At 47.7% G+C, this 25,607-nt stretch overlaps 1 long non-coding RNA gene across 4 annotated transcripts; it reads right to left on the bottom strand.

Annotated features, from left to right (window-relative positions):
• Positions 1–780: 780 nt before the first annotated feature.
• Positions 781–23,015, bottom strand: LOC101692197. Of its 4 annotated transcripts, none has more exons than XR_001178266.2 (9): positions 22,951–23,015; positions 16,179–16,282; positions 13,698–13,729; positions 10,223–10,365; positions 7,758–7,859; positions 6,117–6,287; positions 3,613–5,721; positions 2,320–2,474; positions 781–1,302 (listed from the first exon to the last, which is right to left on the bottom strand). It is a non-coding gene; the product is annotated as an uncharacterized LOC101692197 (long non-coding RNA). The 4 variants fall into 4 exon arrangements; XR_006609179.1 differs by lacking the exon at positions 16,179–16,282 and having other exon boundaries at positions 3,613–3,665; positions 5,518–5,721; XR_006609178.1 differs by lacking the exon at positions 16,179–16,282 and having other exon boundaries at positions 3,613–3,662; positions 5,518–5,721.
• Between the last annotated feature and the right edge of the window lie 2,592 nt (positions 23,016–25,607).

Here is a 25,607-nt window from a genome sequence, read left to right as displayed (position 1 = left end):
TCCACCTGCTAAGCCTAGTCACCCTAGGGAAGGAGTGCTCCTTGGTGTGCCCTTTTGGCTACCCGGCTCCCAGGAGAGTGGTTTATTTTCATGTTCACAAATGAATGCTCTGCTCAGAGAGCAGAGCACCCTTCATCTCCCACATGGAGCTGTGTTCTCTAGGACCAACTGGCTCTTTCATTTCATAGAGCCTCTCAGGATTGTCTGTGTCACACCCGTCTGTCTTTGCCTCATTGTGTAAGCAGGTATCACCTCACCCTTTCTGCTGCCCACAGAAGCTTACCATGGAGCCACTGTCCCCTTCTTTCAGTCTTTTCTTCTAGCCCCTCAAGTGGTTATTTTAGCTTCCCTGTGAGCACACCGTACTTTGCTATGGCTTTCTGGAAATGAGCTGAGCTCTACTGGACCTAAAGTTCTGGGCAGCTCCCTTGCAAAGGGGGCCTCCAGGCATTCAGGGACAGAGACTACTGTTGACGGTGAAGGGGCCTTCCCAGTGGACAGAACACACCTTCTGGCTTGCTTTTAGGCTGCTGCTACTCTCTTTCACCAAATATAGCTACACACTGAAATTCTTTTATTTAAGTTATATCTCCTCTTTCCCCCTCATCAAATAATCCTTGATGAGAATTGGTAAGTACCATAGTTTTCTGGGTTTCAGGTTCTATATTTGCATGGGCAGTTTTCCCTTTCCTCCTAAAACAAGTTTTTTTCTTATTCAGTTCTAAATAAGAAAGAATTGGTCCCATGAGAAAAAAAATCAAGGTTTTATTATATACCAGTTTAAAGAAATTGAGAAAGTCATTTATTCCCAGGGAAAGCGTTTTATATGTCTGGAAGAAATACTTTGATGACGATAGGTGAGGTAGTAGAGATGGACTGGTTTATTTTAAGCCCTATTCACTAAATTGCCTTCTACAGAAGGTAGGTGGGTCCCAGTATTCAGAGACCCTTTGCTTTCCCAAGTCCCAGGATGAGCATAAGGCTGGGAAGCTAGGAACTTTTATAACAGTAATTTAAAAATATGATGGGGTTGGGGGAGTGGTATCTAGGAAGAAGGAAAGAAGGACCAGGAAAAACAAAAAAAAAGAAAACTCCTGCTGGCGTTCTGGCCGCACAGGGGCGTAATATAAATCAGAAGTTGAAGGGATGTGTTTATTAAAGTTATTTGTTGTAGGATGTATAATGTAAAATCTTTCTTTTATCTTTGCTGTGAAATCTTCAGTGAAAGTCTATACTGCTCATGCTCATTGTGGCTCTGGAATGAACTAATCCGTAGAGAGCTCGAGGAGATGCTGCTGAGTTCTGCAAAAAGATTGTCCAGGGAACAAAGAAAACGGGGCTCAGTTAAAGCACTGAGGGAAGGCCAACTCTGGATTATGCCTGTAAATCATTATTAATATGGGACTGAAGAATGTTATACAACCACTAAAAATGATATTTACAGAATATTTTTGGTGATGTGAAAAAATGGTTTATGTTAAATATTACATTTAGAAAGCAAGGTTAAAATTGCATATACTCTGTGATGTAAATTATGTAAGAATTATAGAAAAATGACTGAGTAGAAATGCACCAGAATGTTAATGGTAATTGACCCTAGATAGTGGAATTATGATGACTTTTTTTCTAATACTTTGTGCTTTTATGTACTTTTCAAGTTCTATGCAATGAGCATGGACTACTGTAACATCTAATATAAAAGAAAAAATCAGGCTTCTCTGATTCCATTTGATCTATAGAAATGTTTGGTCCTCCCTCCCAAGTATATTTCTATTGGAATCTGGGGGAGCCATGATGGGACCCCAGCAGCCCAGGTGAAAGAGTTTAGACCTGGTGGGAGGGGAGTTGGGGGACACGAAGTCTGTGCTGCTGCTGGTCTGAGGTGCAGATGGGTGGTCTACCAGCATGTGGGACAAAGAGGGTGCTGCCCTCTGGGTGACCAGGACAGGCTGCTGCTGTATCTGTGGGGCCCACAGCAGTGGCTGGAAACCCATTACAGATAATAAGCAGGAGATTCAGGGGAGCACCACAGACTGTGTATATATATATATATATATATATATATATATATGAATGAATGAAGGGACTCTTGGATTGAGACCTGCTAGAATGTGTCCCAGCCAAGCTCAGAACAGAGGTCCAGATAGACAATGTGAGATGGTGGGATGGAGATTACATGTAGGCAGGGATAATATTAATGGACATGAGAAGTTTGTGGCTGAAAGGTTCTATGGATGTTCAAGTCTCATTTCCATCCATTCAGTCATTCATTCACTCACGCACGCACCCCTTCATACATCAGTCCATTCCTTCACTCACCAACAAACATTTACTGGGTCTACCATGCTAGGCACTGGGGACACAAAGCAAATAAGACATTGCCCACAAGTGATCAGACTCATGCCAGGTACTTTCATCAGGGTGGTGCAGAGGTCATGAACACACCTAGGATTTTCTTTACGGTGTTGAGCGATCTGTAGATAAAGCACATCCATGACTCTAGGTTAGGGGAGCTGGGAAAGGGTTTACATCAATAACCGCCCCCCCACCCCTCCAGGATCCCTCGAACATTCTCCACTGCTTCCCATCACACAGAATCAGAGAACAAGCACTGGGAAACATGGGAGCTAGCAAAGGCCATAGAAGATTCTATCACCCTGACTCTTAGTTGCATTTCCTAAGGATTGTGGGGTGATATTGCTAGAGATCTTCCCAGGATTATGTCCAGGAAGCAAGATTTAATGAAAAATAATAAGGGTACATGGACAGAGCTTTAAAGAGGCCAAACTACTTTTAAATCATTCTCTCATGTAGTCCTCACGTGATGGAAGCAAGTAGTCAGGGATTACCGTTTGAATTTCACAGACAAGAAAACAGGCTCAGAGAGCTGAACTCCTCTCCTACTACAAATTGGTGACAAAATGGGATCTCCATTTCAGGTCCTCTCTGTACCTCCTAGTCCGTGGCTTTTTCCTCACAGCTCACCCAGAGAGTCCATATGGCTCTGTCGCTCTGAGGGAACAGCCAGCCCATGGCACACTCAGAACACGGGACATGTGTGCAGAATGTGTAGGTTTGGGGTGGGGGGAAGGAGGAAGCTGGGTGCATTTTTTTTTCCCTAGGGTTGATGTAATAGATTACCCCAAACTTAATGCTTAAAAAAAAAAAAAAAGGACAGAAATTTATTTATTCTCTCAGTTTTGGACACCAGAAGTCCAAAAGCAGTATTGCTGGGCAGAGATCAGTGTGTTGTAGGGCTGCACTCCCTCTGGAGGCTCTCGGGGAGAGAATCTGTTTTTGCTTTCCCAGCATTCCTTAGCTTGTGGCTGTGTTACCCACATCAGTCTTCAAGGCCGGCAGCTTCAAATGGACTTCTCCGAGTCAGATTCCCCTGCCTCTCATTTATAAGTATGTATGTGATCGCCTTTAGAACCCACCTGGATAATCCAGGATAATCGCCTCATCTTAAAAGCCTTCATTTAATCATACCTGCAAAGCCTTTCCCCTCCCTCTTCCCCCAAATAAGGTAACTCTACAGGTTCCTGGCTTCTGGACTTGATTGATATCTTCAAAGGAATGAACTCAGCCTCCCACCCTGGGCTAGGGACGTACGTGTTCATAACATCTTCTGCCTCTGGGTTGTCACTCAGGAGAAGCTGAATCTGCTGGTGGAAAAGGAAACATGGGAAGGCGACAAAATAGTTTTGAGGAACTTCTATGGATGAGGGTAGGACTAAGATTGCCTTCATGATGAAGCAGCTTGTTTATTGATTCAGTCTTAAAGCTGCTGCCTCTTCCCATGCTCCTGCAGAGTTGGCTCAAGTCCCCACGCTCTTAGCCTCCTCACCCTCCAGCCAAGTTCAGGGAAGATGAGATGGCCCTGAAATCCTGGAATGTCAGAGCTGGAAGGATCACCTCGTTGATCCCCGCTCCCCTCTTTTATGGACAGAGAGCCTGTGCTTTGAGTGAAACCAGGCCTGCTGAGTCTCTTCCCCCAGAAAACAGTCCTTCTAATATGTGAGTCTGTATTTTTAAGGACCCAGCACAGTATCTCCCAAAGAGACTGGGACACAGGATTGCGGCCAGGAAACTGGGATGGGCTGACCATGGGGACATCCTGCTCCTGCGCCCTTTTGAACTTGGCTATGGTTCTTCCTGCTCATCCTCTCTGGATCTCTCAACCATCTCTTTCTGCTCTGTATCCTCCTATCCCCGTTCGATACTCTCTGCTTCCCCTCACCCTCTCCACTCATCCAGTCCTCTGTTAGGCCTGCATCCTCACAGCACCCCCCCCCCAGGATATCCTCCTATTTCCCTCTCCCTCTGTCTTCCCCAGTTATCCCTCCTTTCCCAACCCACCCTATTCCCTCCTCCTTGGCAGTAGGCTCTTTGTCAGTTTCAAGGCCAACATGATGGAATAGAGAAGCACAGTGGCTTTTGGAGGCTTTTTTTTTTTCCTTTTGTCAAGTGTAAGACTTCTGAAACTGAGAAAGATAATGAGGAAGGAAGTGGGGATATGAAGCAGGAGGGCTTACCTTCACTTCTCTGTTTGTGGGTTTCACTTGCATGAATTTTCCTATCATGTCTGGGCATCTACTGGTATCATTGCTCAGTTGAAGCTTGTGTGCATCAGCAAAATAGACCCTCAAAGTTAGGATATCCATTACCAGGGTGGTCAGACAATTCTAATTATACCAGAGTTCCAATATCGTTTATTAGCATGTGGCCTTTGGACTCAAGTTTCCTCATCTTTGAAAAATCACAGGGATGATACTATCTACCTCACAGAGTTTTTGTAAAGCATAAATGAGATAATGCCTGTGAAATCCTCTAGCCCAGAAATCAGTGCAAGTTGATAGTCAGTAAATATTCGTGGAAATGATATCTGAGTCACTTCCTCTGTGAAGACTTTTCTGACCTGCTACTCCAAGGAGGACTGACCCCTCCTTTTTTAGTGTGCTCTTTATACCCTAGTTACAGCCCCTTTTAGAACCTGTAATACTTTATTACCCTACTCAGCCTGCATGTGGCCCCCTTTCTCCTCTCTTTCCAGCGCTAAGCATCTTGAAGACAGAGATACCTCTTACTCCTCTGTGTAATCCCAGAGCCAAGTGCAGTGAGAGGCTCATGGGAGGTGCCCTGGAAATATTGGTTGAATTGATTTGAAATAGTGAGAGTGCTGAGCGTAAGCCTTCCAGGCCAAGACTGCTTTGGATTTCTCCTGCCGGTTGCTGCCTTCTTGTATTTATTAGATCAATGGCAAAACCTGTTGAGAGGCATCTGGTTCTAGTAGCCCCAGGAGATTTGGTCGGCTCCACCTCAGGAGATGGGCCGTAGTAAGAGAGATCAGACGGTTTACCATGCTGGCAGTGCCCAGCCCTGCTTCCATCCCAAGCTAGCATGGTTTGCCATTCAATGCCATCATGTCATCGAAACGGCAAAGACTCAAGGGAGAGCCATGCACCTCATTTCCAAGAGGACCGCTTCACGGGTTCATTTGCCTAGGGGCAGTCCTACCTGGTTATCTCCAGAGTCTTTCAAAAGCTTTGGGGTTGGTCCAGCTTAGATGTGTTGGATAGGAGTGTAGTCCAGGAGGACACATTTAGACAGGACGGGTTCTGGGCCTGGCTGTACCAGAGGCCATTCAGAAATGTCTGTAGGACGTTGTCATGGTATAGTAACTCAGCAAAGAATAAGCCGCATGTCAAACCTGAGGGTGACCTAGAAGCCCAACAGAAGAAAGAGTCGTAAAGACATAGGCATCTCTAGAAGAGACAGGTCACAGAAGGAAGTGGAAGCTGAAGGGTTACTCATAACTAAAACTACCACGTTTGGGAAACTAGTAATGTGCCAAGCACACTATATACTTTATCCTTTGAATCATCATGACAACTTATGCAGTGGACTCGCACAAAAGGAAACGGAGGCTCAAAGGACAAACGACTTGCTTAAGGTCACACAATCAACAAGTAAGAGAAATAGGGTCAAAACCAGGCAGTGCGCCCAGTCTTCTACTGCCAGCATGGGAATGGAGGGTACGGACTGTGATATCCCTTCTGTGTTGTACTCAGTATGGGCCAAAGAGGCACGGGCCCAGCAGATTCGGGAGTCCATACCAGGAAAGGAGGCATGATGCAATGCATATCTTATAAAGACGTAATTCCTGTGTGCTCCCTTCTGGCTGACTTCTGGCTCTCATATCTTATATCACTGCACCATCCTGGGATTCATTGTTTGGCAACGTTGTTCATTATTGCTGCTGTGGCTTCAAGCAGTGCCTCTTCTTACTGTTGAGAGATGTGGTCTTTCCTGAGTCAATCACTCAAGCAAGAGGTAGGACCTGATACAGAAAACTAAGAAGGTGGGAGAGACACTTCCCCTTCCTCTTGGGGCCTTTTCTTCGCTCCCAGACTAGATGTCAGAAAGCATGGATTTCTAAGGCAGGACTCTGGGATGCTCGATGGTACCCAGCATGCAAATGCGGGCTGAAACCTAAAGGGACAGTCTGAGGAAGACCAAGCCCTATCTTGAGAACCAGATCGTCTAGCTGCAGATTACTTTCTAGGCTTATTTTCCTGCTACCATCTCTAAGATGTCATGAAAGATTGTTTAACCCACTGTGCCACCCAGGCACGCTTGCGAAGGATTGTTTAAATACCCGCCCTGACCTCTGCTCGACAGAGGAATTTTTAAGAGGAAGACTGTGGTCACGACATGAAACAGGTGCTCTAGGAAGTTACCACGAAAGGCGGATCGTTGGAAACAGGAGTTGGACTGGATTGTTTTTTTCTGCCTCTCTTCACAGGGAGAATCTTCTTCCCCAGCCAGCCCTGTGATGAGCATCACTTAGGGTCCCTTTGGTTGCAAGACACAGAGCATGTTGAATCAAACTGCTATCCACAATAAGAAAATGTCTTATTGGACGTGATGGGGGGAGGGCAAGAGAGAACAGGCGTAGGTTTGATGCAATCCAGGCATCAGATACACAAGTTCTTTCTGATGGTCCACCCTGCTGTGCTCGGTGTCAGCGTTTACCCAGAGCTGGTTTTTTCTGTGGTTTTAAGATAGCTGCTAATGGCTATGAGAGCTCCATCCGTTATGGGCCTCTCAAGAAATCTGATGTTTTCTCAAGCACGGATGCTAATTCCTTGGCCTGACTAAGTCCACATGCCAACCCCTGGACCAGCAACAGATGCCAGTGGAATGCCATGAGCTGGGAACAGGTGGATGCCTACAGTTGGCTAGAACGTGTCCTCACAGCCTGTGGTCCTTGGAAGTCCTAGGGAGCTCTGTTTGTGGACTGGCGACTCTGAGTTGGGCCCTCTGCTTCCTAAAGGCTGTTGAAGCTCCAAGCTGACTCCTTCCTTGTGCTGCGGTTACCGTGGCCTTGAAAACACTGGGGAGCTGCCACATCTGTGCCCCCAGCCCTCCTTCCCATCACCGACTGCTCATTTTCTGAGCACCTCCCACGAACGAGGCACCAAGAAGGAATGGTATTTGCATGTCCTCCCACGTCCTTGCCCTCGCAATTATTACTCACTCATGTGAGGAAGGAAGGGATCGGGTTAGAGGAGGCACTTTAGTGAGTCTGCGATTGGGGTGGTATGGCCGGGAGCGTGGGGGTGAAGGGAGAAGGAGTGCACGGAACAGGAAGAGCGCATACTTTTGTAGGGAAGGGGTGCTGGGGAGCACCAAAAATGGCAGGAGTCCTTGTGGGTCAAGGCTTCACGGAATCAGCCTTGCAAATATTTACTCACCAAGGGAAGCCTATAAATCACACCAGTGGATGTAGACCATACCGCGTGGGGGCTTCCTCTGTCACGTAGTCCATCTGTCCCTCCTGGCAGGTGACACAGGTGCTAAAACAACAGGAAGCCATTTGGCGGCCACGATGGCTGCCGTCGGGGCCACCCTTTGTGACTCTTCATCTGCTACGCTCTCACTTCAGAGAGGGAAACAGCAGAGTGACTTTCCTCACTGGTGGTGTCTCGATGACTAAGTCGGTTACAGGGCTGCCAGCACTGGGTAAGCAGCCCGATCAGGATGGCGGAGGTGGGCTCGTGGCGCAGTAAACACACACTCCATCCTGTGTCTACTGGCTCTTAAAGAAGAAGAGCATGAGCTTCTGTGGAGACTCTGTGTGTGAGTGTGAGCATGTGTGTAAGCTGCTTGGCAGGGGACCTGAGGATGGCTCCACCCCAACCATTCCCACAGAAGCCTTGAACTCTGCCAGGCCCTATTGTCTGGCTACCTGGGAACGGAGGACACTGGCTGTGTCTGGGCAGCTTCAAGCCTAGGCAACCATCAGAGCCACACAGCACCCTGAGCTCAACAGGCCAGGCAGGAGCTATGGGCTTTTTATTCTCCTCCCAGCAACGAGCTCCCCTGAGGCAACTGGGCAGTTGTTCGGGGTCCTGGGAAGGAGCTGGCCTTCTGCCCATCCTGGGCCTGGGGCTCCCCCTGTGTGTACTGGTTCCCAGGCCTTGGGGAGCTCAACCTACCTTAAATCTTAGAGGGTAGAACACCATTCCCTCCAAAACCACTACAAATAGCACTTCTGCTTGTATTCCTGCCTCTTCCTCTAGAGACACGTTCCCTCCTTTTCTAATCACCATCACTGCCACCACCTTCAACTCCAACCACATTCTACCACTTCCACCATTGGTGGCCACCATCACCACCTCTGCCAACATTGCTTCAACCACTGCCCCTTATTGCTCCCACCTCCATGGCCACCATCACTGCTCCTGCTGCTCCCAACACCACACCATCTCCATCGTGACCACTACCACCACATCATCTGGGTGCCTACAGCCTAAGCTTGTGTGTTGTTGGGGCCACACACCTCTTGTCACTATTTCTTACAACAGTTTCTCCTTTGGTGGCAACTTGTAGTCTATAAATCTCCAAGCATAGACTAGAAAGTTGCTCGATTTCATTCCTGCAACTTTAGTCCATGAATCAGAGATTTGCATTAAATGGCCTACAAATTCTCTTCCAGTTCCGAGAGTCTTTGGTAGGTGCATGTGTGTCTCTGTCTGATTGTGTTCACACCTGTCTGGGCCCATATGCCTGGAGTCTGCCAAATTGGTCTGTGATTCATCTGACTTTCCATGAGAATTTCTGATAGAATCTAGATCCAGAGCACATAGAATGAGACAAGGCACAATGATCCACTGTGGGTGTGTAAGCCCCTCCAACCTCGGACTATTCATCATTGCCTTCTAAACCAGTGATGCTTCCCAGAAATCCTGGCTTGTGGCAAAAATTGGAGGGTGTGTGACGTAAGGAAGAGTTATCACAGAGAATTAGAAGACTGGTGTGAAGGATCATTTAGGCCTTTTACTCACTGAGTGACCTTAGGTGAGTCACTTCTCTTAGCTTCAATTTCCTCTCTGCAGAAGTGGGACAATTTTACTCTCTTCTTAGTGTTACTGAGGGGATGAAAAGAAAAGCCGATCTGTGACAATACTTGATGCCTGGAATCCAAGGGACATTCGTTCTTTCCTTCCTCTCCCCCACTGCTCTGAGATCCTGTAGCCTTCAGGTGCTTGGAGAACACCATTGTTGATCCAGTCCTCTGAGACAGTGGGCTTCCTGTTCCCAGTTCTATATCAAATGGTTCTGAAGAAAGAACAGAGTGATCCCGCAAAATGTCACTGAATCAGAAGCTCAGTGGCTTTGCCAACAATCTGGGGGAGTGGACTACAGAGCAGCTACAGGGAGAGAGTGAGAGGACGCAGGCTTGGGCTTGAGTTCCAGGATGAGGATGGACCCTAGGACTTCCATCTTTTCTGCCTCTTCAATATGGAAATGCAACACACACACACACACACACACACCTCAATCCCATTGTTGGGACAAAAGACAAAGACAAGGAGCAAGTGAGATCGGAGTCCCTAGAAGCCCAGAACTGGTACCCATGAGCTTTGATTGATTCATGGCCCACATCCACATGGCTGCCCAGACGGTGCCTTCTGCTGCAGTGCTCCTGCGCAGAGCATACAGCTGAGCAGGCTGGTGGCCTCCCTGTCAGCCCCTCCAAGTATGTGTCCTCGCTCCACACCTCTCCCTTTTGACTGTGAGAGTCTCTTGCCAGCCTGTAGCTCAGGTCTCTTTCTCCATCCCACTGGACTCAGCAAGGCTGGTAGGGTCTCTGGACAGGGACTGGCTGGTAAGGGGGCCGTGAAAGTGCAGGTTGGGGGTGGTGATAATACCTCACCTCTGTCCCAGCTGCTAGCCCTGTCCTTGGAAGCCCAGAGTCAGCTCTGGAATCAGAGAAGGAGGCCAATTGGGTCTTCCTCTTCAGCAGTCATGGTGCTTCCTGGAAGGTGCCTTCTTATTTCCTTCTTGGCTCACAGTACTCTGCATAGGAACACATTCCAACAGACCTTAGGGTTCATGTGTTGGCATTCACTGGAGGTAGAGACTTCACTAAGCCCCGAGCCCTGGATTGGACCCCTATTATTCTACATACTACTAGTTAGATGACTTTGGACAAGGGACTTATCTTCTCTCTTTTTTTTGTCTTGCTATCTTAATCTGTCAAAATGGAAATAAATAATGATATCTGTTTAGAAGGCTTGTTGTGAATTTAAATGAGATTATTTAAATGAGAGTTAAATGAGAGTTATTTCTGGCACTTGAAGACTTCCTAGTGTTCTGAAAATGTTAGTGAATGCTGCTCTTACTACAACTACCCCCACCGCTACAACAATGGCTGTCACTATCAGCGAAGCCTGTTGGAAGAGGTAAGCCCAAACCTCAAACAATCAGCTTTGGGTACTATTTAACGAGTGCCTACTATGAGAACATTCTACTGGGTGCCTTTGCTGACACTGACTTGTCTAGCTATAGTCAGACATGTAATTTTGCAGCCATTTATAGATGAGAAATAGGGGGCTTTCCTCAGGTCCCAAGGTGGGGATTAGCGAGGGAACTTTGCATATTCTTGATTTGGCATTTATCTAGTTATCTAGATATCTAGTTATTGATGCCTTGCCTCATTCAAAAATAGTTGAGGGCATCCATCTATAAATCATCCATGTGCCAGGTCCCAAAATGACCCAGAAAGTACAAAAGCAACAAAATGGATGAGCGCGGGGTGGGAATCCAGCCCCATCCCTTACTAGCCAAGTGACTTGGATGGTTAAATAGAACCTCTGTGAGCTCCAGTTTCCATGGCCCACCGATTAGCTACACAAACTGAAAGGTACTCATCAGTATCCCTGTTTTTCTGCTGAGGAAATCAAGATCCAAAGATGTTGCAACTTTACAAGTTTGCAAAGCTATCAGGTAAGTTAGTAACAGCCAGATATTGGTTCTGGGTTGGTCTGATTTCAATTTCCAGAACTCTTCCCGCTGTTCTGAGCTATTTCAGAGGTGCCTTTTGCAAGTACAAAGCTGGGATTTGAACACAGGGCAGCTCTTCCTGTCACATGGCGGTGCTGTCCATTTTCCCAGGGGACTGAATTTAGGTAAGAAAAACAGACATTCTAACACCCCCATTGGTGCTTGTCCCATCTCAAGTGATGTTCCAAGTCCCAAGTACCTCAAGTCCTTCTTTCAAAAGCAATTAAAAATAATACTGCTTTCAAGGTGAAGAAGGAGAGGATGGGCTAGTGGAAAGTAAGGCAACCCAGAGCGTGCTGAAGTCACTGGCTCGCTTTCCCTTCGCCCCCTAGTCCGTGTACCATTGTAGTCTGCCATCAGCCCCAGGATACCGCAGGAAGATGCTTTCCTCAGGACCTCAGTGGTCTCCTGGTCCTCAGACCATTGGCCTTTAAACATTTTCCCATCACTTAGTACCAGATCAATCCTAACAATCTGCTACACAAAGGCACTGTGGTAGATGATTCAACATTTATAAAGGTGCCAGGCCTGAAAGGGATTACAGTCAGCAGTGGGGAAGGAGAAGATGAGATAAAACATAATACAAGGCAGGGTACCTGACACAAGGCATAGGCAGCTCTGAGTGCCATCCTCATCGCCATCTCTCCTTCTTCCCTCTCCTCAGCTTACTCTTCTTCCCTTTGTGGTCTCTCCATTTCCGTGAATGAAGCTACCTTCCCCTCAGGGTCTCCAGACCAGGTCTCTCTCCCTAATCAAGTCCTAATCACTCAGCTGCCATTTTGATGGCCTTTAAGACCAACATGTCCACAGCTCTAGTCACCGTCTTCCTGATGCCAGCAGTCCCTTCCTGAGGGAAGGCAATTCTGTTCATCCTTAATAGCTTTCCCTCCTCCTTCCCTCCAATTTAATTCGTCTCCAAGTCTTCTCAGAGCTTCCTCTTGCAGAGTCCTTGAACACATCTGCTCTTCTATCCTCTATTATCACCTGGTTTAATTCAGGCCTCTGTGTGTCTTGCCCCCACTGTTTCATTAGCCTCCCAGACTTTGTCCTTGCCTCTTGAGCACATCACTCATCCACTGTCCATGCGTTATCAGAATGATCTTGTAAAGAGCCAAATCTGATCTTATACTTTCCCATGTGTTAAAATCCCCTTTGTCTTTAGCATAAATCCAAAACTCTTCAGCCTGACCCACAAGGCTCATGAAGTCCTGATCCCAGTCTTCTCTCCTTCCTCCCTTCCCCCACTCCACATCCATTATGATCCATAATTAGAGTGACTGAATATTTTTTCTTCCAAACCAGAATGCTTAGGAGGGTGAAAGGAGGCCCTAGTCATAATTAAACTGGGATAAACTGGGATTCCCTGGGGCACACTTAGACGTACGTGTCATCTAATCCATAATGGCCATCACAGACCCCACATGTACATGAGTTTTTCTCTCTCTTCCCCAGATCCTAACTAGCAACTTCTCTTTGTGCCTCTAGACTCGGGTTTTCAGAGATAGAGAATTTGTCCCCGCTCATCTTTTCAAGGGCAAACCCAAGTTATAGCTCCTGCCGGCCTCCAGACTGGTAGGCTACCTTTATGTCAAGTGACCAGAATGGGCTAATTCAATATGGCTGTCCCAGGCTCCTCACTGAAGCAAGGCCTGTGGATGGGGACTTCCTTGGGATATTGGGTATTGGGGGGTATTGGCCTCTATGTCATCTGGAGCTGCCTTCATCAATACTTTAAAAACCCCCTCCCTTCTTTGGGATCATCCGCTAGGAGGTGATAGGCTGGGCCCAAATACAACCAAGGTCCCGGCCTGTTCTTCCTCCATACCCCAGCCACTCTGCCCCACCTCCCCCAGTATAGCCAACCCTTCAGCTGGCTGACTTGGAGGATGTCCTTTCCCCCCAGCTGAATTTTCTTCTTTCTCCCTTTCAAATCTTGCTGTGCTGTTACCCAGTAGTGGAAACAGCAGAAATCACTTTAGAAAGGAAGCCAGCTGGTTCATTAGTCTGATTAAACTCAAGCAATGGAATCTGAGCACAGTTCACATGATGAATGGTGTGCTTTCTCCTTGGCTGCAGTGAATTTTGCAGTGATTTTTAATTGTGGGGCTCAGTCACCCCTCACCTCTGCAAAATCACGTGAGACAGAGAGACAGGACAGGACTATGAGAAGAAAATCACAGGGCTTTCTGAGTAGAGTGGTCCAGTCTTTCCCTCTCTGTCTCTTTCTCTCTCACTGCAGACCTGGTAGACTGCACAAGGAATGCCAGGTTACCTGAGTCTGTTAGGAAGACCCTGGTCTTCAGAGATAGCAAGATTTGTCTTTAAAGTCAGGTTGTGCTACTTACCAGCTGTGTGTTTCGAGGCTCACATTTTTCACCTAAAAGAGGGTGTAAAAATAAATATTGTAGAGTATCATGAGGACTAATAACTACTTAAAGCTCCAAATTCAGTGGTTCAGTATGTATTTGAAGTATAGGCAGGAGTGGGCAGAAGTAAGAAGTAAGTAGGAGCAAGTAAGCAGGGCCAAATCACAAAAGGTCTTATAGATTGGGCGAAGGAGTTTATGATTTTATATTGAAAGAATGGGGCAGATTGTCAAAAGGTAAAATTTCAGAACAGTGATAGGATCAAATCTGCATTTGGGGACGCTCACTCTGGCTACAGGGCAGATTGGACTGGAACTGGACTGGGAGACAGAATGATCTGGACATTGACCCCAGGACACATGATAGGAGTCTAAGTGAAGGCAGGGAGTGGAGTAATGAAGAATCTGCCTCTCTTGCAGCAGACTTGGAAATCGGCAAGGAAACAGACTGAACTGTGCTTGCTGAGGGACTGAAAAGCAACACAGGGAGACAAGTTGATTGTGGGACACGTTGAATTGGAGGGAAAATTGCCAATGTTCCTTTTGATGGCATAGAATCTGATTGTTGGGGCACATAATTAGACAGACCCTGTCTGAAGAGGTCATCTCTCCAGGCCCTATTTCCGGGAAGATGAACAGCCAAACTAGCTAAAACCAATCTGAACGTTTCCCTGGGAAGTTCTTCTGAAAGCTGTCAGCAACCATGGCTGCGTCTGGAAATGCCTCCAAGTTTTCTAAGCAAGAAATCTCCCTTGCTGTGCAGAACACCAAAACCTACCATTTCTTGTTTGCCTTCATTGTAAATATGCCTTTTCTCTGCTGGTCGCAGGTATGGGAAAGGGAGGGCAGCAGCTTCAACTGGAGGATATAGCGAAAGGTTAGTGGTCCTAAGAAACTGGTCAAAGGTGACCCAGGGGATTGCTGCTACCTTGGCAGGAAAGTCACAAGCGTGGGAGGACTGTCAGAGCAATGCAGAAGGATCAGAGGGAAGCAGGAACAATGAGACAGAGTAAAAAATGACAAAAACCTATGTATAAAGGAGGCCCTGACGTGATCTACACTGGGCGAAACAAAGAAAGTAGAGCCCAGAGTTGCCTGCAGAGGACGGCTTGACCTAACAGAAAGAGCTTGGGTTCTGGAGCTCTGCAGTCTTAGGTTCAAATTTCAGGGGGAAAATCTGACTGTGTGACATTGGCCAAGTCATGGAAGCTCTCTGGGGCCCAGTTTCTTAATCTGTAGGATATGTAGGGTAAAACCTTCTTTGCAGGGTCAGAGTGAGAACTGGCCCAGCAAAGAGACAGTGCTGGGGAGGTACTGGGTTAATTTCAGTAGTTCTTACTATGTTATTTTCACCGCCACTCCAGCCATGTGACCTTGGTCAACTCACTTCATTCCCTTAATTTCAGCATCCTTATCCCTCCCTTGATGGGCATTTCAAGAATGAAGTGACATAACCTAGAAGACAGTACTGCCACCCATGGCACCTCCCTTTTCCCTTCTTCTCCTTTCCCATCTTCTCCTTTCAAGATCTTTGAGATCTCGGAGAAGATCAGAATTTAAGTATGAAACAGCTCATGGCTAAATGATATGAATCAATCTCTTAAGTTATTATTAAATGTAATTGTCAGCAGAGAGAACAGAAAAACAAGCATCCAGAATCCAACAAAATAAGCTGACTCTGATTTTGGGGATTGATGGCTAACTGGCCCAGTTCCTGTCCCTCCCTTTTTCTGATACTGCAGAGATGAGGTAACACCAATGCCCAGGCTGCAGAAGAAAATGTCTCAGTGCATTTATGTTTTGTGTCGTCTTTTCGAATCCAAGAAGCAGACAGTCATCTAGAATAAAGTAGCCCAATGATGCTTTCCACTTAAATGACCACTCAGCATCTGGAGCTCAGCTGGGAACTCTGCTATTCCCACTGACTGCCCAAAAGCAAGGGGATAAACAGCATATTTTTGTATTATTTCTCTTTGTTTCTGTACTGAAGAACCATGAAGGGGCGCCAGCGGCTCAGTTGTTTAAGCATCCAACTGTTGATTTGGGCTCAGGTCATGATCTCAAGGGTCTTGAGATCGAGCCCTGCCTCGAGCTCCATGCTCAGCAGAGAGTCTGCTTCTTTCCTGTGTTCTCCCGCTCCCTCCACCCCTCCCCCTGCTCATGCACACACACTCTCTCTAAAATAAATAAATAAATCTTTAACAAAAATCCTGAAATGATCATGGAGTTGAAGTCCAAATTTATATGTATTTTAATGGTGAAGAAATCTAAAGCTTGCACTAATGTGTTTCCAGTTTTGCCTTAAGACCTGAGGAGAAAGACACAAGTTTACATTCCAACAACAGTGATTTTGGAGGGGGGGGAGGGGAACTGTTTGACAAGTGCTATGCGGCCTATAGTCTCTACCTTCCTACCTTCATTACCCTTGGACCCACCGTCAGAAACCAGCTCATGGACTCACATCACAGTGGTACACGCTGTCACTCCTAGAGACTCTGTTGGGCTTCTGCTGAGGGACCCAGGGAAGGGCAGTGATCACGGTGAGTGTCCCCAGGAAGTGTTTACCTGGGAACCAGGGAGAGGTAAGAGTAGGCAGACAGGCAGACTATTCACACATTAGAACCAGAGACTAAGTGATTTTATCTCTTCTTCTTCCCAGTGACACTTTTTCTACCACGGCATGAGGGTGGTGGGACAGGACCAATATCATGTTCGCAGATATGATATTGACAGCCAGCTCTGGCGGGAAACGAGCAGGGGTACTTGATCTATAACATTTGCAGACTGCAGTTGTATAAATGCTCCCACCATGGCTGATTTCAAACTACCAATGTGGGGTCACACAATGCGGAATTGAGAAGAGAGGCACACCATTGTCTCCCGCACACCACTGGGTAGGACTCCGAGATCACCACTCCCTGCAGTTGTCAAGAGGTCCCACATGGAAGGTCCTGACTTGCCCTCAAGATGTAACTAAGGAATTGTTGCCTGCCTCTGAGAAGTGTTCCTGCAGCTCCCCTCCCCCAACCCACCCCGCCTGGATCCCCTGTGCCTCTCCATCTCCCAGATCACTTGTGAAGCCCTGGTGTCATCATTTGTCCAAACACCAGTCCTCTCATTAAACACAAGGCCCCGTCTCCATTTCCACAGCCCCAGAACCTAGCAGAGTGCTGAGACAAGCAGGTTCCTTAAGAACACTTGGTAAATCCATGTTTATTGGATGGACACCCAAATGAGTGAGTGAATGGTCTGGGGAGGAGAGGAGGCTGCTGTGAGGCAGCTGCAGTGATGTGCCATTAAAAAAACCACCAACAACAAAACCAATGGTCAGAGCTAGAACCAACACGAAGAAATGTCAGGAAAACATGTTTACGGTCTTTGAAAAAAATAACTAGAGCTCCTAGGCCCCACAAAGTGTTAGAGTACAAGGTTCTAAGTTGGCATGTCCTGCTGTTCACTCACTTGGAAACTAGTTCCAGTCTATCTGCCGGTTTCTGGCCCAGCTCCCGCACCCCAGCACAGGGAAAGGAGCTTTTGCTAATTGCCATAGATATTAAGGAAACATGGCCGGGTGTGTGTGCTTAGCCCAGAAGAGGTCGACATTACTCAAAGGAACAAAGTCATGGTCCTGAATATCTCTCTTCCCAGTATATAAATGAATCAAAGAACTCCTGCTGGGTGTTCTGGATCTCTCTTTCATCCTTCCTCCACTGACTGTTTGACTCTCTCCCCTTCAGAGTTGAACTCGGCGGCAGCACCCTTCTCACCACCGACTCCTTTCCCTGTGTGGTCTGTAATATTTGCTCCACCTCCTAGACTCTGAGCCTCTTGGGAAGGAGATTACTGTCTGGATCCCTAGCATAGCATCTGGTACATTGGAGGTGCCCAGGAAGCATTTGTTAAATGAACAAATTCACAAACGAGAAAAAAAAAATCCACTTCCTACACCTTCAATGTATATGTCCCAAATTGGCAAACCTCCCAGAAACGTAGACAAACAGTATGCAGATCAAGTAAGCCACCAGGCTACAGCCAGGGTTCTGTGAGAAGTCAATTTGGAAAATCTCAGAGTCCCCCAGCCCACATCCTTCTAGGGCCAATTATAAAAACCTTTTGCTTAGAGACAAATAATTACAAAAACTTTAAAATACAGACAGTTCCCTAGTTAGGAACATGTTGTGTTCCAAAAGTCTATTTATGAAATTGTTGTTTGGAATTCAGAATACACTCTCTGATAGAGCCCTGTTCAGAAGAGTCACTGACAATGTGGCTCTAACTTGAGACGTTTGCAAAGGGAAATAATAGGAAGCAATAAAGCTATACGGAGAGGCAACTTTTCTTTTAAACGTCATAAAATAGACATGCGGAATAATGGAACATAGACACACAGTAGCCTTTGGACAAGAGGCAGCACTGGGAAGCACTCAAGTGAAATTCTAAATGGTTTCTTTTTATTGATTATGGATGCTGACACTTGAGGAAAAGCCCGTTTTCTTCAGAACTCTAGTAGAGGTTAGAAGGTTCCCCCCAGTGGAGCAGCGTAGGCTGTGGTGAGTCACCTGCCAGACTTGTTACAACACAGGCTTCTGGCCTCTGCCTCCAGGGAGGGGAATGGGGGGGGTGGTCCCAGGTGGAGAGAACCCAGGGATGTGTTTTTGGTTTTTTTTTTTTTTTTTTAAGATTTTGTTTATGTATTTGAGAGAGAGAGCGGAAACTGAGGGAGGGCACAAGCAGGGAGAGGGCAGAGGCAGAGGGTGGAGGGAGAGGGGGAAGGGGAGATGGGAAGGGGGAGGGGCAGCAGGGAACTGCCCTGGGGCTGATCCCAGGACCCTGAGATCATGACCTGAGCCTAAGGCAGATGCTTAACTGACTGAGCCACCCAATCGGCCCCTAGGGGGATGTGTTTTTTAGCCAGCACTCAGGAGAGACTGACCCGGATGATAGGAGGACTTCACCTGGGCCTGCCTGGAGGGGAGGCTACATCACCTCAGCGGGGTTGAGATGTCATCACCCCAACCTTTCTCCCTTTGGTCCAGTGCCATGCCCCTCCTTCCTCCACCGTGTTCTTTCAGTGGTGGGAGAAGGCTACCTGTCAGTCCACAGGATATGCTTGCATTCAGGGTTACGAGCACAGATTAGAAAGATGAAAGAAACTCCATCACTCATTCATCACACATCTAGGGCTGAGATTCAGCTGGTATGCTGGTGATTAAAATAGCGAAACAAACAAACAAAAAACTACTTTGTACCTCTTGGAAAATGGCCTCTGCCCTGGGTCTCCCACACCCATAACACTTCCCTGCCAGCAGCTGCCTTGATTAAACTCTCTGCAAAATGGGATTAATAACATCTTCTTTGTACAATTCATGTGTCCTTGTAAAGTGCTAAATACATATGTGCTTAACAAATGGTTATTTATTTCTGTGATTATTTAGCTTTCCAACTACTTGGAGAATCAAGACAAAATTTCAGGCAACGATAAACCAGTTCTATAGAATACCGTTCAATTTGTTCACAAGGGCTACTATAGTAAGAGAATTAAGGCAAGCTCAGCGTGGGGGATGCTCTCTTAGAGGAAGTGGAGACTGCACGCTAAGACTTCTGGTTTCTAATACCAGCTCCCCTCACCCCTTACTGGCTGGGAGAACTTGAACCATCAACATCAGTGTAAAGTGAGGCTGGTGGTGCTCTCTTCCCAAGGCTCCCGGAAGGGTTAAGAAGCCAGGCGCCTGGCACCTCGAGGCGCTCAGTGAATACCAGCTCTACAGAAGATTTGCAAGTGGGAATAAACCTTCCCTTGATGGTAGAATCTCAGGGCCAACCGGGACATTTAATTGTCTTCTTTAAGTTCAATCCAGTTTTATTGATCCCCTATTATGTACACTACTCAGTGGGTGATAGGAAGATGATTAAGATGTAGTCTAAGGAAGATCAATTGCAGTCACAGGACTAGGGCAGGGCAGCCTGTTGTAAGTAGCAGAATAAATTATAATCAAAGTTCAATGGACCGGAGAGAGGATAATGAACTTTGGTGGGGTAGGTGTAAGAGGTGGTCCAACAAAAAGAGCCAGAGAGAAGACAGGCAGTTCTCTCGGCCGCAGGATCAGCCTGAGCAGGATACAGAGAGAGATGTGTGCGAGGTAGGCTTGGGTGATGAAGCTGGCGTACCGGGTCCTCGCAGGGCTTAGTGGATATATGAGTAAGAGGACTAGACTGGGGCCACGTAATGGAGGACCTTGAGTGTCCTTGTAGGGGATACCATTTTATTCTAAAGCAACTATAAAAATCATTGCAGTTGTTGGGAGCTTGCTATGTGACTGACACTTTGCTAACCTTTTTCTATTTCTTCTAAACCCCACAGAAGCATATGCATAAATACCATTAGTACATTTTATGGATGAAGAAGATGAAGCTTTGAAGGCTTTTAAGCGAAGGGAGGACTCTGGGGCTTATGCTTTCAGAAAGTAATTCTGGAAGCAGCAAATGGGAGGGATGAATGCGGTAGGTGTTAGCACTTAGGGGCCTTCCTTCAATTCTAACATATTGTGACATGTGGTCCCCCCAAACTGGTTAACAAGAGATAAAGAAGTGACCGATAGTTCTAAAGATGGACTGATGCTCTCCAAAGTCTTGAGTTGAGCAGGCTTTGAAGCATATGGTCATTTATGGAATGAGAACCTTTTCCTCCCTGTGGTTTTCCCCAGGGGCCCTCATGAACGCTTCTCCTCCAGGGAACACAGTGAAGAATTCTACAGCAGTGTCCCTGACCAGAGTAATGTAAGTGAACCAAAATTAGCCTCTTTACAAGCTCATTAAAGCATAAAGGTTAGCACCCATTGCCCAAAATATAACAGAAAGGTGAAAGGCTCTTCTATTTCTTTTTCTCCCTGCTTACTCACACTTCCCTTCTTTCCACCCTCGCCCTCCTGACAGGCAGTAATCAAAGCAGGGTCTTGGATGGGTGAGTATCTGTTTCATGGTCAAGTAAACTCCATCAAAGTTTCTGAGAAATCTACTGTGAGTAACTCAAGGGACAGTGCAGACTTCTTAGATGGCAGGCCTTCTTATTCAACCCTGAAGTTTGCATGTTAAAATAATACTATCCCTAGAAGTTTGGAGACAGTTGCTGACCCAAACTGTTCCTTCCTAGGAAGCAGACAAGTGAGTAGCTGATTCAACTGGGCTTGTTTTGCTTTGTTTTTTAAACAGAGGGTCTTACGGAAATGGACTATATTAACTATACATTTTCTGCACAGCACTTCTAAATATATGAAGTATTTTCCCACATACTTCCTCATCATTACCCACCCAGTGGTGCAGATCTTTCCATCTCCATTTTACAGAAGCGGGAACTGCAGCTTAGAGACACAGAGGCGAGACTTCCAGCCCCATCTAAATGGTCTATTATTCTTAACCTGATGGTTTCTCTCTTGTGCTTTTCCCCAAGCTTATCAGTTGGCATTATGGGAATTTTCCCAGCATGCTTTGGGAGAGGGGTCCACACCCTACTGATGGGTCAGTACTTAAAAGTTGTTCAGTTGATAGTACTTAGACTATCAGAACCAGAAGGAGGTGTAGAGACCATTTCCAACCTCCTCATCTTACCAGTAAGAAAATTGAGGCCCAGAGAGGAACTGACCTGCCAACATTCCCAGGGCTGGATCCAGGAATCTCATTCATGATTAACTGTGACCAGGAGCGAGCCTCCCGTCTCTTCCAACCCCATCCCACTGCCTCACAATCTCTCTTGAGCACAGCCCTCCCATTCAAAGCAAAGAGGAAAACAAAGGTCAGGTCTTGGCCAGGATCAGTCCCCATCCTGTACTTGTCGGATAAAATGGAAAGATCCCATCAGTTATGGAATCATGAACTATCCGGTGGAAGGCAGCTTGGAAATCATCTGGTTTCCAAGGTATATTCCATGGTATAATCCTCCGGTTCTGTAGGTGAGAAAAGTGAGGCCCAGAAAGGCAAATGGAGCCCCTGGAGAGAGACTTGAACACACGTCACGGTGTCCCCTGTCACTGACCCCACCTCTGGGACCGCAGCTGCCTGCAGTGTCAAAGGCAGTTCACCCAGTTTGTCAGGCAGTCCGACTTAAAGATTTCCAGACACAGGTACCCGAGCCCTGGTTTTGCCTTGGCAGCGGAGATCAGGCATCAGCTGCTGGCTTGAATGATGTGTTCCCCAAGCAACATGGCGTACGTGAGCTGCCAACATTCAAGTCTCAGGGAACGTTAAGTGTGGAGCCAGTTAAACATCCAAAAATGCCCTGTCTCTCAGAAACAAGGGTGACTCATCGGAGTGCTTGGGCTATGACTGGGAATGGCATTACAGTGGCCGGAGGAGCTAAAAACTCGCACTCACAAGCTTGTCTGCCACTGGCCCCCTTTTCACAGCTCCTTCTCCAACACAGAGCCCAAACACCACCCCCAGGAAGCCCAGACCTCCTCCTCCCTGAAGACTTGACTGCTCAAGCCTGGAGAAGCTCTCCCTTCTCAAGCCCTGAGACTCTGTTCTGTCTAACTGAGCACTTGATTTTATACTCTTTTATTCCTTCTTAATCATTTTGAGTGTTTGTTTCAGTGCTGCATGGACGGCAAACGCTCCAAGGGGAAGAAGTAAGCTCCCTTCTCCTTACCCTGTAGCTCATCTTGGAGTATCACTCCCAATCAGAGACATGTTCAGGCTCACAGCTACTCCTGGCTTCAAGGCTCTTCCCGCTTCACCTTGCATTCACACACACAGCAAACGCTCAATAAATCCTCACTGGTTTCCCTGTGGCTTCAGAATTTTCAGGCCTCTGTCAGCCACACCATGTCTCTGTGCACATTAGGGAAAATTCCTTCCCCCTGCAGACACAGCCCTGCCAGGCTGCATGGCTCCGTGGAACATGGCGGGACCTCAGCCCCTCAGCTGGGTGTCCTGGGCAGTGAGCCCCCTGCACTGCCCGGACTCTGGTCCCTCATGAGGGCAGCAACCACATCTCACTGGCCTGGGCCCTCCCCTGCTCTCCATGCTGACAGGGGTGGCCTTTATTGAGAAAGCTACCATCAGAGGCTTCCCAGCTTTTTCCCCAGCCCCTACTCTGTCAAAACCAAACAGGAACAGAAAAGGTCCCCCTTTAAGAGCTCCTTGGTACTCAGGGACTGAAGTCTATGGGCAGGGCACTCAGGGGCCCTCTACAATAGGGTTCCAACCATCCTTCCCTACAGCGAAGACCCAGAACTCACCGTGGATTTTCCTCCTACTGTGTCCTCAGCCTAGACTGTCCTTGTCCTGCTGAGCTTCGTGTCAGATCCCCACACCCCTTTCAAACACAAACCTTACCCCCTTCCTGATGTCACAATCAAAATAACCATTCTCGGGGCACCTGGGTGGCTCAGTTAGCTAAGCGGCTGCCTTTGGCTCAGGGCAGGATCCCAGGGTCTTGGGATCGAGTCCCACATCAGGCTTCTTGCTTAGCAGGCAGCCTGCTTCTCCCTCTCCCTCTGCCTGCCACTCTGCCTGCTTGTTCTTTTTCTCTCTGTGTCATATAAATAAAGTCTTTTAAAAGAAAAAAAAAACACCAAAATAACCATTCTCCTTGGTGCTTCTCCCCACCTACAGCCCTCCTTGCCTTCCATATCACTTTGCCCTCTGTTACAACCTTTCCGCGATATTTTCTTAGTGTGCAACCCAGGGGCGGGCTGTCTTCAAGCCCTCTGTCTACACAGGCTTCTCTGTGTTCACCCTGCATCAGGCCAGATCTTAAACTCAGCCCCACCCTGAGTTCCCCAGAGGAGTCCTCTCACAAACTAATTGAGGCACAACATTGTCTTTACAAATGATTGTGTTATAGGAAGTAGGGAGAGCAGAGACTTCACAGCCCTACACACCCCCCACCCTCCCTTCCCAGCAAACTATTTATGAATCTCTGCAAGTCCTACTGTTCTCCAAATCTTGGCTCAGGGGGTTTCTCTCCTTCATCTTCCTCAGTGAGCACCAGGTCGAGTCAGGCCTCCATACTCTATCTCTGCGTGGTTCCCACATTCCTTGCATCCGATGTATTCCCTTCCTTCTCTAAGAGGCCGAACCCCCTCCCTGCAAGCACGCACCCCCCCAAATCCATCATAGTTCTCAGCCAAATGGAGGCTCTCCCTCAGTTCTGCCTCCTTTAGAGAGTCGAATGGACAGAGCAAGAATGTTTCTCTTATGACATGCACGTGAGTGTGTTTTCCTTCACAGATAATGCAGTTCAGAAGGCAAGGAGTGTTCTTCCACGTCCACCCAACCTGGCACTGTGAGAATACAAATAGCAAGCCTGTGAGAAGCCTTCTCCTCTACAGCGGAGAGAGGCGGTTACAAGCCCTTTCTGTCTTCCGGCTCTTCTTTCTTCCCAAGGAAAGAAAAGAAAGGAAAACCCAGGACTAGAGTTAAGGGAAAGTGCCTGAAGACACAGTAGGAGCTTAACAGATAGTTGTGAAATGCATGAGTCAGTGAGTGAAAGGGAAGCAGGATAAAAGAAAAAACGTCAAGAGCACCCTCACTAGGGTTGTAACAGTCTAGCTAAAGGGAGTCCTGAAAACCAACCAGGGTGACAGAACGAAATGAGAATAGTGAGTGATAGGGTGAAGTGTGAACACGGGGTTCTGGTATTGGCTCTGCCTTCACTGCCACATGGAACCTTGGGGAAATCTCGGAACCTCAGTTCCTCATCTGTCCCATCTGCCTGGCTGCAGATGGACCATGATCACCCGGGTCCTCAGAGCTGTCTGACATTCATGTTGGAGCCTTCTGCCCCAAATGCCCAGACACCCAAGTCCCCTCGGCGCCTCTGCATCTGCAGAAAGCTTTTCTTGGCTGCAGTCCTGACCCGGGGACCTTCACTGCCTGCCGGCGGGAAAGAATTCTCAGTTGTGGAAAATGGCAAATTCTACATATTTTACAAATGAGAGTCCAAACTCCCGATGACTCTAAATGTTGTGTGAAATGGACAGAAGTCATCCTGCTGGTGTGACACGCCTGAGATAGTGTCCCTACCACCACCACCAACCCCTGCTGACAGGCACCTCATGGAAAAGCAGCAGCAAGTCAGGGCGCCTAGGCCAGTGTTGGCCCTCATCCCTAACCTCTAACCCTCCGACCCTTTTCCGTGCTTTCTTACATTTTTAAAGAACAGACTGTTTGCTGTGCAGGAAAACAGTCCACAGTCGCCTAAAAGTGAAGGAGGAAGGGAATTAACAGCTCTTAGACCTGAGCTCTGATCCGGCCAACGCCAGCGGGATGCCGTCTTCCCCACCACACCAGCTGAGGGGGAAATCTTTTCAGACTGAGTAGTCACCAATCTCCTGCCACCAGGGCCAGAGCTGTCAGAAAATGGGCCCTGGGCACGGGAAGCGATTTAGAGGTTACACATCGAGTTCCCAGGAAATGGAGAGAACTTGTTGATATTTAATTTGCCTTTTCCCCCATCTGATTTGGTCGGGATATTAAGGCAGCCTAGACTTCGGCTGAGATGTGGAAATGCCCAGTGGGGATTCGTTTGTCAAGCAGTTGTCCTCTGTCCCTGGAGTCAGCTGGCCTCTGGCTCCCTAAGGCGCCCCCACTCCCTGGGCATCCTTCCCGAATCCCTAAGTCTCTGACTCCTCCTTCCGGACCTAAGCTCTATCGGGGAGAAGTGCCCGAACTGCGCGGTGCCCGCGCGCCCAAGTTGCACCAAAGAGACGCGTGGTCGCTGCGAGCGGATCTGCATTCACGCGTGTGCGGAAGGCGCGCGCGCGTGTTTGTCTGTGGCGCGTGTGTGTGTGCGCGCGCGCGGGGGTGCGGGGCGGGCTCCGCGCCCGGGGGCAGGGCTCCGCGGGAGAGTGGCAGGCGGACTCGCCGCGCGGCTAGGGGCGGGGCGCCGCAG

This window comes from Mustela putorius, unplaced genomic scaffold, assembly GCF_011764305.1.
Source record: "Mustela putorius furo isolate JIRA1106 unplaced genomic scaffold, ASM1176430v1.1 tig00003834_pilon_pilon_pilon, whole genome shotgun sequence".
NCBI lineage: Eukaryota > Metazoa > Chordata > Mammalia > Carnivora > Mustelidae > Mustela > Mustela putorius.
This window is presented reverse-complemented; position numbering and strand designations above follow the sequence as displayed.